Genomic DNA, 13,966 nt, shown 5'->3' with positions numbered 1-13,966 from the left:
AAAATAGGGATGCTTGTATACATGAAGGATCTATCCCATTACAGATAGGCCAAATAATAATAAATTTCAGTACCATTGAAATAAATGACCTTCTAAAAAGGATTTTCAGCTCTGCTTTCTACTTGCTGCACCTAATTAATAAATTAATAACAAAGTAATTATATTCTCTGCAGTCATAGAAAATCTGATGCTCAGGTATCTTAAGCAGCAATCCTGGATACTTTGCTTTGGTTTCAACCTATTCAAGAAACCCTGGAATAACATTTCACAGTATTTTCTGTGGTGTTAATTTTTGGTGGAGGGAACTGGCAAAATGAGAGTGTGAATTTTTAGCAACTTATTCAGATAAGATAGTATGTAATCCTTATTATGCTAATAATTTCTGAGTAGTGTCATGCAAATATTCACCATCCAAACTATTTTTATAAATACAGCAGTCACTTTTCCACATGAAAAGTTCATTTATCCTTAGAAAAAAGTAATACTTTGCATTCCAGTTTCTATGTTTCATGGTATTATGCAACTGATTTTCTCTTCTTCAGTGTATCAGGAAAGCACTAGATAGGGGCCATTGTAAGTCAAGACAGTAATGTTAGAAAGAGGACAGATGGGATGGTTTCATGAAGACAGAGTTGGCACAAAGCTTGCATACTTAACTCAGAGACATGGTTCATGTGGTATGAACCCACTGATCTAAGGAGAGGCAGATCATGTGGCAAGCCAGTCATAAACTCCAAAACTTTTCTATAGATTTGCCTGCACTTTTCTATCTTATTTGTATCTAATTAAAAATATGTACCCTTTTCTCAGTCTTAGCATATTTACTTATGCAATTAGTTAAGTGGCATTAGAGGTGGTCAATGAACCTTAACATCAACTAAACCTCTAGATGTAAGTCCTTTCACATGGCCATATACATTTTTTGTATATGTACACATACACATATGCACTTATATGCACTTATCTGTCTGTTGACCAAATGCAGTGATGGCTGAGAAAAATCAAAGTGAATCATGTCAAATGAACACATGGCTGAGAATACCTACAGCAGGTCAGAGAAAATGCTCATGGTAAAGCCAACACAGCCCACCAGTGATATATGCAGGTAACAATAAGTAGCAAAGATAATTAATAAAATTTGCAAAGTTGTGGAAAAAAATCTGCTTACAAAAAAAGGAATTATAAGATTCTTATTACAATTTAAACTTGATTTTTAGGAAGAAAAACAAGATTTCCTGATTTGAAATTTCATCATCAGTGTAAATTAAACAATTAAAAAGTTGCCTTAATTATGGTAATGACTTACCTATTTTAGACCTTCCTGATACCAGATCATAATGGAAACTATGGAGTGAAATCAATACAGAAATAAGTGGCATAATAATTAAAAATGGAAGACAAAGTTGGACAAAACAGCTTCTCAGATTTCTAAGTTACATAACATATTAATCAGTAAGCAGAACAATATTTTGTGAACTGAGAGAAACTGTATAAATTTGATCCATTAGGATACTGTTTTACACATTTTCATCTTCACTCATCAGAAAGGATGCAAATTTACCTAATAGGTCATCACTACAAATGTAAGGCTTCTGGAAAACCTGCTTCCTTCAAATCTTTTGTGTATTGTAAGAACGTGGTGGCAAACTGCATCTAAAGTAAGTACTGTGCACAGCAGTGGGAGATTAAGTCAAAACATGCTGTCTGTAACTCCAGACTTCAAGAGGTGAATGGAATTAGTGAGGAAAATTGTCCATATGTTTACCTCCCATTAATCCCGGACTGCCTTGTCAGTGAAGAAAACTTGTGGATGACAGATGGAAAAAAAGATTGGAAACTACCAGTTTAGACTGATGTCTAAAGAGACAGTAATGCTACTGAAATAGCATTTAAGTGAGGTCAGTCAAAGCCCCTCCTTCCCACTTCTCGGGCAGTTTGAGTCACTAATTCTTGCAGTTGAAGGAATATAATAATTGCACATCAGTCTGGTCTTCATCCCTTTGATCTCCCTGCTTCAAGACAAGGACAGTCTGGCTTTAAGAAAGGTTACAATGACCTCATGTAGTTATTCCAGTAATTCATATTTCAGTGTAAATCCATGGCCTGAACAACTGATGTTTCAGTTTCAACTCTGCACTGTTACAGAAGTTAAAATTGTCACTTGTCTCTCTTCTGCTCATTGTCCTTTTGGGTGGAGCCTGCTGGTACAGCTCTCCTGTGGCTTTTGACTGAAGATGGCCTGCCAGAATAGGTTGCTCAGGAGTTTACTTTGTATTGCAGTTCTGCCAACTCTTTGCAAACCCAGCCTCTAAAATCCCAATGACAAAAAGGTCCCTGGCAAAACATCAGGATTCTTTGATATCACATGAACCATGTTCTGGGAACAGCACCAAAAGATCTTATCCAAACATTTCTCACAGACCTCACAAACACTAGGGAAAACCAACTCAGTCCAACAGGCACAGGAAAGAATGAGTTGCATCTTTCTGCTCCAGTGAGGTCTTTATTACTGTTAGAGGGTTTTATCTCCAGAAAGCAACTTCCTTTGTTTCCCTCTATTTCTGGAAAACAGTCCTTAGCTCCCATTTCAGATCCCAGAGTAGCTTTGAAACTAAGAAGTAAAGCTGACCTTAACCAGACAAAGTTTCTACTCAGTTTCACAATACACCATAAAGAATTGCTTATTTTCAGATTTGAACTTTGTTTAGAGACTTCCATGAGTACCTGATGGATTTTTAACCCTTTATGCTAATAATTATTGTGACTCAAGAAAATCAAATTAAGATGGTTGACTGAACAATCATTCTAATTAAAAGTATTTAGCAGTTAGTATGTATGGAGAGTGAACATATGGTTTGTTCTATATATAAAACTTTGTGGATGCTGCAGTCGGTGCCAGAGAAAAACTCCTACCTATTCTCAGAGAGGCCAAGCAGTAGCCCTCCCTCAAGAATCCTGTACTCTTTACCTTGGAAGGAACGAAGTAATGACCTGATTGTTTCTTCACACACTTTTTCAAAAGGTCATAAGTTAACAGAGTCTAGTAAAAACATATTTTAAAAATGCCTTGCCTGTTTTGTGCAATTAATTATCTAAAGACATGCATTGTTTAGCTAAATTTAATAGAAATGTAAGAAAAAAAATCCATAGGCATGCATATCCCCTAAACTTATTTTCTGAGTAAATTTGTGTTTAGTACCTTAAAAGTGACTGTTAGAGAATCTGGAAGAGAGGCAAAACCCTTGTTTGTAAAGACAAAGAGTTTTGTATCCTCATCAGCACAATTTCAAAGCGTTCTACCTTTTCCATTCTAACAGTATGGCATTCTGATTTCCCTGTGTTTAACACTATAACCACTCCAGCAATGAGATTCCTGCATACATCTCTGAGACAAAAAAACCCAAAACATTAATAATTTATGACTAGTAATTATTCTGCCTACAGAGTTGTCACCATTGTGTTTTAAAGTTTGAAGTGTCTTGTTTTATGAATCTTCTAAACAATTTATGACAGTGATTTCCAATTCCCCAGCACATATGTATATTTATCCAGTTGCAACACAGGGCTGAAATCCTGGCCTCACTGAAAGCAGTGGGAATCAGGAGTTCACTTTTGGAGTTCCGAGCTTTCCTAATTATGAAAAAAAATCCTTTTTTTTTGGCTATAATTTGGCTGAGAGAGGGCCTAAAAAAGTCTCCACAACAAAGTGTTGCAAAGATGAGTCCTTTGGCTAATGCTTTACATTCAACTTGCTTTTAAAGGAGGTGATTTCAGCAATGTTCAGCATGGTGTTAATCTGTGTAAGTTCTGAATCCAGCCCTTTGCAGTGTGTGAACAGGCAAGGCAATTCAGACACAAATTGCAGAAAGTAGCACCCTTTGTGTGTCCTTTCTGGCAAAACGACCCTTTAAAGATTTCAATCATGTTTTTAAAGGCAACATCATGCTTTTCATGTTGTCTTGTCAGCTACCTATCCTCATCTGAAAGGAAGGCAATGCTTAAACACCAAATACCTATGTATTCTGAACTTGCCTGGAACAATTTGGTACAGTGACAATTTCTCAAATTCCATTTGTGTTTTTTGCCTGGTTATTGATCAAATTCCTTTTGAAGGTAGTCTCTCCTTCACAAAAAGCTAAACAAAGAAGTTCAAGAGAAACACCTACATACTTGAGGTTAAACTGAAAAAAAATCAACATTTTTTGCACAGGAATAGAATATTCTGCATTTAACATGTCTGTGGTTGTTCTACTGGGACTACCTTGGGAGTTTGCTTTAACAGTCTACCTGAATTTTGCTGTCCACCTTTTTGGTAAGTACACAAAAGCCAGGTACACCAATGTTTGCAGTGGTGAACATTTCACTTTCTAGGTAAAATACAGGGTGCTGATCACTGTGTGTAAAGCCTGATGTAATTTGGCTTATAGAGAAAGTAGAAATCAGCAGAACATTCTCTCTTCAATTGTCTTACCACAACAGCTGCATTCAGAAGGAATGTTTCCAGGTATCTTTTTCTGAGCCAAGCTGCACAGGACATTTTCTAAAACATGCCATGGTTTTATGATTTTAATGCCATCAAATACATTTATTGATCTCTTATTATTTATAAGAAGATCTTAAATGTATATTCAATTATAGATCTCTGATATCAGTATTCAGTTTACTGGTAAACTATTGAGATAGAAACTTGAAGTCAGCACTGAAAATCATATCTTGGTTTCCAGAATGTGGAGACTTTTAGGATTAGAATTCATTTCATTGATACGGAGCATTTGTAACATTTGGAACTTAATTTAAATTAGCTTAAAATTCCACCAAAAATCTACATTAAATTTGGTTCATATCTCTTGTATTCTCACAAGTATGAATACATTTATTCACAACTTAAGCCCATCTCCTTTATTATGATTTATTCCAGAGCATTCAAGTCACTTGGTATTAATTTCATTAACCAAATGGCACACTGGTTTTCATTGCAACTTTGTTACAGATGTTCATGTGAAACAGTAGGAAATTAAACAACGTACCATGGTAAAGTAGAAGAGATTATTGAAATAGAATATCAAACAACAATATCAATAATTTGAAATTTCAACTTGCATGATCCTTTCAGAAATTAATCAAACCCAAAGAAACAATTCTCCTTTATTAAGAAACGGCAACAGAAATGAAACCACTAACCTACCACTAACAGGGTGAACTGCAAGTAACTGGGCCATATGCCTGTGGTCTTCACATTAAGGAGTATTATCTCAGTAGTGTCTGCAACATGGATTAATGCCATGAGATGACAGCCCAGACGATTAATGAAGCAGGTGCAAATAAAGTCATTGCAGCAACCCTGAAGAGTGTGAGAGTAGACAAAGGTGCTAACACTGAAAGGTTCTAGTTCCTGCTCTGCAAGGAACAACAGAGCTGTTCATAGCAGGAGGGAGGCACGTTATAACAGCAATTGTTTTAAACTCTCCAAGACTATTTGAAAAGAAAACATGCCCTATCAAGAATATTTTAGGGTCAAACATTCCAGGGTTAAGTGAAGGCAGCCCTGCTGACCCTTCTCAAAGTAATGGAGTAATACAGGATTTGCTCTTGGAGCAACTGCTGGGCATGATAGGATGCAGGTACCAAAATCTGGAAGATTTAATGGAAGTGTAAAAGAGCTGAAACCTCCTCCCTTCAGACTAAACAAAGGTAGATGAAAAAATTGTGGGTAAAAGCCCAGACTTTTAGGAAGAATTAGAAACCTAAGGTTATTAAAGGCTTCCACTGTGATTTTCAAAAACTCCAGAAGAATTTAGAGAAGATGCCCTTGAAGACCTCATGGGCCACCACCAAAATATTTTTTAAAATTGGGCACAGCTTCCTTTTCTGAAGAAGCAAGAAAAAGTTTCCAAACATTTATTAACTAAAGATCATAGGGAAGTAGTCATTAGTTACAGCTTCTCCCTGAACAGCAGCCACAGAATCCCAAAATATCAATTTAACAACCATGTCTCTTTTGCTAGCACTGAATACTCTGTCTTCTTTTCTATTTCTGTAGAAAAGAAGAGTTAATTAAAACAGAAAAAACCATACCTGTAACCTTAATGTATTATACTACCAAATGAAACCTGAAGAGTTAAGTGCATATACAAGGATGACTGAACTGTTTCCAGATGTGTATGCTCAACCCATGCAAGAGGTATGTGACAATGTCAGGTCTATACTGGCATAATCAACTAGATGAGCAATGCACAGATTAACCCCCACATGCTCTGATGCAGCCAGATTTGGACTTTTCATACCAACTATGACATGACTGGGAAGGGCAGGACTGCTCTGGCAGTGACAGTTCAGGAATAAAAACTATCACATTGATAAATATTCTAGTTAACTGCACGTTTTAATGTTATAAAATATTGTCATGTATGGTAGTTGGGATTTTTAATGTTGTTTGATTTTGCTATTTTCAAAATATTTTGCCCCATCTCCTGTCTCTACCTGCACTGAATCTAGATGCAGCATTCATTATGATTTGCTGTCCTCTCAGTTTCATCACCATCTGCAAATCTAGTTTTATATACTTCAGATGTTCCAGTGATAAAAAACAGGACTGAATAAGGACACCAGCAGGCACTTTGGATGATTCCCTTTACAATTTCTTGTATGTATGGTCTATTGCTTCCTTCCTTTTTCATCCATTTTCTTTCTAACACTTTGTCTTTACTCCTAGCAATTAACTCCTGGACTTATCTTTGCAAATTATTTGTCTTTGATATAGTGTTGCCAGTGACATTTGAAAAATCAAATTAATGTGAGTGGCAGACACTTGTCCTAAACCTCATCATTCAAGTCCTGTCAAACATACTGCATAAGTAATTATGACCATCCTTTCCTAGCATTATATGCTATAGAAGTGGTCACCTTTAGGAAACCCATCATTTTTTTTACATTACTACAATATTTACACAGCAAAGATTTATAATGAACTCTCAGCTGACACCGGGACTCTGACACCAACTGAGAGAACACTCCTGCACTGCATTAGCACAAATCTAGATCTCAGAAAATTCAGTTTGACAATCTCAACAAACATAAAACTCCATACCAGATTGGTGTATCAAACCAGAAAAGAATGTCCCTAAAATTATGTTTGGAAGAAGTACTTGAGTAGCAGTTTATTAGTGGAAGATATAGAAAGTTGCTGAAGAGACGAGAGAACGCAAACCTACAAAATCTATTCTTGGAATCCCTTATAAATTTGGATTTGGTCTATATATAATGACAGTTTATCAATTATACTGCAATGGAGTAAATATAAAGAAATTATTAACAGACCTATCTTTTCAAAAAGATAATGATGGAAGGCTGATATTCAGTTGAGTTATGAAGAGGAACATTTTAATCCTAAATTCTCAATGATGAAAAATACTTTCTACTAGTCTTTAAACATATAGAATATAATCTTTCACTGAACTTCCTGATGTAAGTATGGAGCAATTCCTGTGTATAGTAGTATCTGCTGAAGAAACTAATATTTCATGCAGCAACTGGCATAAGTCCATCAGATAAAAACCTTGAAATAATAAAAAAAAAGACATAGAGATAAGTATATTTCTTGAGTTTGTAGCTGGCATGTATTCCTTTCCCTTTCCTGACCTCAGAATAAAGTATGAGGCAATAAAATTCTAAGGGGAAAGGAAGTCAAATAAGAAAACAGAGAAGGTGAAAGTATAACCCACACACAAAGAAGAAGAGAAAAATAAGTCCAAACAAGAGAGAAAATTGAAACGGAGATTGAAATGACAGCAGGAATTAAGTGCGGAGAGAGAAGTAAAAAGCTGTCAGAAATAATTATGAGGAGCATAAAAAGTAGTAATAAAACCTCTAAAAAACAAAGTGAAGGGTCATTTTATAGCTAGTCAACTTCCGAAAGAAATTATAATATAACATATCTAGTCTTCCAAAAGAGTTGTGGAATTTTCTCCCATTCTACTTTGTTTAATTAAGAAAATCCATAAGTGGACATATAAAGTGTGTGTGATTTATCCAACAGCCACTGCTGAGAGACATAATTGTAAACTGCATAATTTAAGGTTTGTTTTGCTTTTGAAATTAATGAGTCTCCTGCTAATATTTTTTAAATTTTTACCTTTCTGTTTTTATTTTCTACATTTGACAGATTCATTCCCATTGAAATGTTGGGAAATACCTATTAAAAGTCCTGATAACTTATCCTATTATTAACTAAATCCATAAGCAAAATAAATACAGTAATAAGTCCTCCTCTGTGAAATGCTGAAAAAGAAGTGATAATGAGCCCTTCATAAGTGAGACATTTTTAAAAAAAGGTATTAAAACCTCATGCTCCAGTATATAAGGCAACCCCTGAGGAAGCCATTAAGCAAAGTCCATTATCCAGCAGTTTGATATAAACTGTCTTGTACCTTCCTTTGAAGGACATGACAAAATACTGTCAAGGGACAGAAACCTGAGCTGAAACTAAGGTTACTTGATGAGACTGTTACCATTTTTGCAAGATAAGATTTTGAAACGGAAAAAAAAAGCCATAGGAAGCCTAAGAGGCTGTTAAGCCATAATTGGTGGTGTAGAAAGCAAATTTAACGACTACCTAGGGAAGTTTCTGTCTCCTGCCAGTCACAGTTCTCATGACCAGTAGATTAATAATTTCGCAGAAGTCAAAGGATATCATGGCACTGAAAATTACAAATGACTTGAGCAAGTAGCATAGAGGCAGTAGGGACCAGCTTTGTATATAATGGCTCAGCTATAATTAGCTGTGTGAGCTTCCCTGCCTTTTGTAGCATAAAGAAGTCAACTCCACCTCTTTCTAAAGACTGCTTTTGTTTGTGTGGTCAGCTTCAACTCAGATATGGTGTGAGAAGCTGTTCTTGACCACCTCTCAGCTGTTAATCTCTAAGTCTCAACCTCTATTTATTTCTTTGTGGACAACTTATTCCAAGTGCCGAAGGAAATTTGTAGAAATCAGCTCATTTGTCCACAAGGACCAGCACTCCTCCCATACTATAAGTCAAAGGAAGATATTTTTTTTAAATGTAATAGATATTGATCTTATGATTTAACAAACTAGAACTAGAACAATAAATTCCCTTTCACCTTGACCAATTGTTTACCAAAAATAAACACCCCAGGGAGCTCCTGCTTCACTGCCCATGTCAGCACTGGCATACTGTTTGTGGTTAAGAATTTTGAGAGATTTCCTTTTTAAAGACTCAGAGAACCTATTCACACTTGCTTCTACCTGGCCTAATTTTTCTTAGGGATGACTAGTTTATTCTCAGTTATTCCTATTTTGTACAATTCTGGTGTCTTTGTTCATGTTACAAGAAGAACAGCATACATAAAAATCAAAGAATGATGACATGTACATCACAAGGTTTTGCTTTGCCTGCTTTGACACTAAAGTGAGGGTTCCCAAAAGAGGTAATAACTCAGCATAGGGAGGCAAACCTATTTCCTACCTGGTCACCATCTGCTCCCAAGCTAACTTGAGGACAAATGCCCAAATCCAGGGCTCTGTGAAGTGTAATAGATTACTTTCACCTGCAACCTCCTGGGTATTGAAAATTGTTCCAGAAGATGGCAGATTGGATTTCAGGAAAAAATTATTCACCAAAAGGGTTGCCAAGAATTGGAATGGGCTGCCTAGGGAAGAGGTTAAGTCACCATGCCTGGAGTTATTCAAGACACGTAGCTGTGGCACTTAGGGACGTGGCTTAATGATGGACTTAGGTTAATGGTTGGACTCTTACAGGTCTTTTCCAACCTAAATGATTGTATGATTCTATGAAAATCAGACTGCTCTTGGCTTCAGCTCCCTCTGGTGGGTAATGCACACTCCAGAGACCAGCAATTACTGCTAAAGGCAACCACCAAAAAATGAAAGAACCTGCAGGTTGCTACATTTTTCTTAAAATACACATAAATACACTGGATGAGCAATGATTACAATAGAGGTCAGAGTTAAAGCTGCAACTTCACACATTTGTGCTGAGAAGTACAAGATTAAAAGTTCCTCTCAGAACAGAACTCCCTTTGAATGGGGGTTTCAGTCCAGGCAGAAACTGATTTTCAGCATCTAATACTGATTAAAATGAACCAGTTGAACACAATTTGTTTTTACGAGAGCATTCACATAACAGTTCTTGACTGATACTTTTGAACTGTCCTGGTTTCAGCTGGCATGGAATTATTTCCTGGTGCAGTGCTGTGTTTTGGATTCAGTAGGACAATGATGTTGATAACACACTGATATTGCCAAGCAGTGCTTACCCCAAGTCAAGGACCTTTCAGTGTCCCAGGCTCTGCCAGTGAGGAAGTTCACAAGAAGTTGTGAGGGAGAATGACCAGGACAGCTGACCTGAACTGGCCAAAGGGATATTCCAGACCATGCAATGTCATGCTCAGGACATAAACTCGGGGAAAGTTGGCCAAGGGCCATTGATGGCTGGGCAGGGACAGGCTGGGTATTGGTCAGCAAGTGGTGAGCAACTGAACTGTGCACCTCTTGTCCTTCTTGGGGTTTATTACTCTCTCTCCTTTTAATGGCAATTATTTTTATTGTTACTATTAATAGCAGTATATTTCATTCTTTTTCAATCCATCAACTGTTCTTGTCTCAGCCCATGAGTTTTGGGGGTTTTTTCCTCACCATGGGGAATGGGTTGAGTGATCAAGCATCCATGACATATTTAGTTGCTGGCTAGGATTAAAGCACAGCCTTTCTAAAAAGCATTTTGTTGGCAGGAATCAGAAAATATTAATTATTTGGCAAATTTCACACCCCAGAGATGCTTCATTTGTTAAAAGGAATTTAGTTTCAGTGAAAAAAGAACAAACTATGCTTTTAAATCTGTGTTATCTTACTTACAAAACATGTATGCCCACATATTTATCTGCTCAAATAACTGAGACTTAAAGCATATTTTATAATTTATATACTTGGGCACAAATCTAAGTCCTTCCACAAGAACAATGTACAGACTATATGGCAGTATCCCAAATACATCGGTTATGATAATGCCAATTTGTGATAATTCTTAAAACAAAATCAGTAATCTCTTCTCTACAAAATAGTACTTAAATTTTGATTACTTCATAAAAATGCACGGAAATGTTGCAAACATCATCAATCTGACAGAAGAGTCTTTTCTGCTCTCACAAGTGGCACCAATAAATCAAACTTTAGTTCTTACATCACTGTGTTGGTTTTTCTTTCATTCAGAAGCTTGCTTGTTGGTCTGAATCACATACTGACAGTTTTTTTGGAAAAAAACCCCAAATGTGCCCATCAGAAAACTGCAATTGTGTATGAGGAACATTTGGGATAAGAATGGTCACATAAATTCATGTTCTTCAATGGACCACGACCATACTGTTCAGGCTGAGGATCAACTTAAGCAACTGTACAGCCTATTCATTAAATTGCTTATGGAATTACATTACATTTAAAGACAACTCAGTGGATGAGAGGCTGGACATGACCTGGCAGTGTGTGTTGGCATCCTATAAAGCCAAACGTGTCCTGGGCTGCATCAAAAGAAGTGTGGGCAGCAAGGCAAGGAAGGAGATTGCGCCCCTCTGCTCTGCTCTCATGAGACCCCACCTGGAATTCTGCATCCAGCTCTGAGGTCCCCAGCAAAAGAAAGACATGGACATGTTGGAGCAAGTCTAGGGGAAGGCCACAAAAATGCTCACAGGGCTGGAGCACATCTCCTATGAAGAAAGACTAAAGGTTGGGGTCATTCAGCCTAGAGAAGACAAAGTTCTGTGGAGACTGGATTGTGGCCTATCTCTACTTAGAGAGGGCTTCTAATAGAGATGGGGACAAATATTTTAGCAGGGCCTATTGTCCTAGTACAAATGGTAATGGTTTTAAACTTAAGAACATAGATTCAGACTGAATATAAAGACGATTTTTCTGATGGGGGTGGTGAAACACAGGAACAAATTGCCCAGAGAGGCGGTGGAGGTCCAGATCCCGGAAACATTCAAGGTAAGACTGGATGGGGCTCTGTTGAAGATGTCATTGCAGGGGAGTTAGACTAGATGGCCCTTAAAATTTTATGATTCCTTGATAACTAAGCTGCAGGCATGTGTTTTACATCACAACTTTTATTCTGAAAGAAACTAGAACTTAAAAAAAGACATTTCTTAGGAATATTTTTCTCATTTTAATAAAGGAAACCATCCAACTTTCAAGTACGAATAAGAACCTAATATCAGAAGCTCTTCACAAGATATGTAATTTTAATTGGAATTCTAAGCAATGGGTAAAATACCCTAGAAACCTCTCCCAGAATTATTTTAATTAGCTGCTCTTCCCTTATGCTGCTTCGTATGTTTGCACTTATATTAAGTAACATAAGGTTTCTCTAAGGTGAGGGACTTACATGCAAGTCACATACAGCACAGACAGACATGTCTGTAGACATGTAGGACTGAATCCTCCATATGGTCTCTGCTGGCTAATTAATCTGGAAATTTCTGAATCCTCCTGCTCGTATATCATAGACTGGGGGCAGAGCACATTTGTATGAACCTGCTTGCAATACTCATAGTTCTGTGCTAAGAAAGAACTACTGACTTCATTAGCTCTTGAACCACAGAGAAAACATGTGATTTTCCTTTGTTCTTAATAGAAAGCCCAGAAAAATGTGTTTGTAGAAGCTCATGAAATCTGTGGCTTTGCTGTTAAATTATTATTGTGTTATTAAGAGTACTCTGCAGTAGTAATTTTATTCTCTGCAGTTAAATAGCATTTCACAGCATGTGTTTTATTTTGTTTGGCCAAACTCCAGGCTTTCTGGTCCTCTAGTAGCGCCTAAAGAGTTGCCTGCAGACTGTAAAGAGAGTTACATATGTTTAAGTGGATTAAAAAGCACCATTGAACAGGAAAAGGCATTTAGGGTTATTGAGAAGTAATGTCTATTATACATATTTATTACAGTGGTAACACTCTCGCTAAAGTATTGCTTGTCCTACCACAAGATTCTGAGGAGTGCCAAAACTGATGATGTCTTCTAACTTATTATCAAAACCAATCTGTCCCCCACTTTCAGGAAATAATGCATTGCTGATCATTCTGGCTGAATGCCCTTCTCCTAATTTTGGGTTTCTAGTCTCACCTGTCTCCAGAAGCTCAGCGGATGCTTCCTCTCTAAGAGCAAGTAGAGCATACTCTTGAAATATGTTATGCAGTTTCTGAAAAGTGCTCAGCCATTTGCTCTTAGCTTACTGCCTGTGTGCAGATCTCTGCTGAATATATCCCTGAAAAATGTGTTATGAACATGACTAAAAGACAAGCTGTCTTGAACATACTGGAAACTTAAGAAGCTGCTCTAATCATAAAACTTGATTAAAGAACACCATTACTTCAGATAGGTGCAGCTCTAGCCTACCAAACTGCTGCAGTTTGGCAGATGGACAGATACGGGTTTGAGACTTATTATCTCTGTTTTAGCAAGTATGTATCTCAACCCGGACAGTTACACCATCTCTAAGATGGGAATAAAATCTCATATGACTATTTGATGACAGTGTAACCAGGATCACCAATAAAGGCTCAGGGAATATCTTCCTTCAGATAATATCTTCCAATGCTGTACTTCATGCTATAGTGAGAAAAACACTGTTGCTCATTTAAATATATGATTCATTTGCATGATAAAATGTTGAAGGAAACTCTTCAGACTCAGTATTTTTTTTCATGTAAGCACTTAGTGATTAAATTTCCAATGATTAAAGAAGTGAATCACCTTCAGATTAAAAAGAATAAATTAATCCGATCCTTAATAGAGTGGAAAGAAATGCATATTTATTCCTTTACCAAACAACTGCTGAAGAGAAGGAATTCAGCACTCATCTGATAGGCTGCAGTTTGAAACAAAATGGACATGAGGAGAGCAGACTTCAGGTTACTCAGGGAACTAGGAAGTGAAATCTC

This window comes from Sturnus vulgaris, chromosome 4 (assembly GCF_052056855.1).
Source record: "Sturnus vulgaris isolate bStuVul1 chromosome 4, bStuVul1.hap1, whole genome shotgun sequence".
Classification (NCBI taxonomy): domain Eukaryota; kingdom Metazoa; phylum Chordata; class Aves; order Passeriformes; family Sturnidae; genus Sturnus; species Sturnus vulgaris.
The sequence above is the reverse complement of the archived record's forward strand: the minus strand, read 5'-3'. Positions refer to the sequence as shown.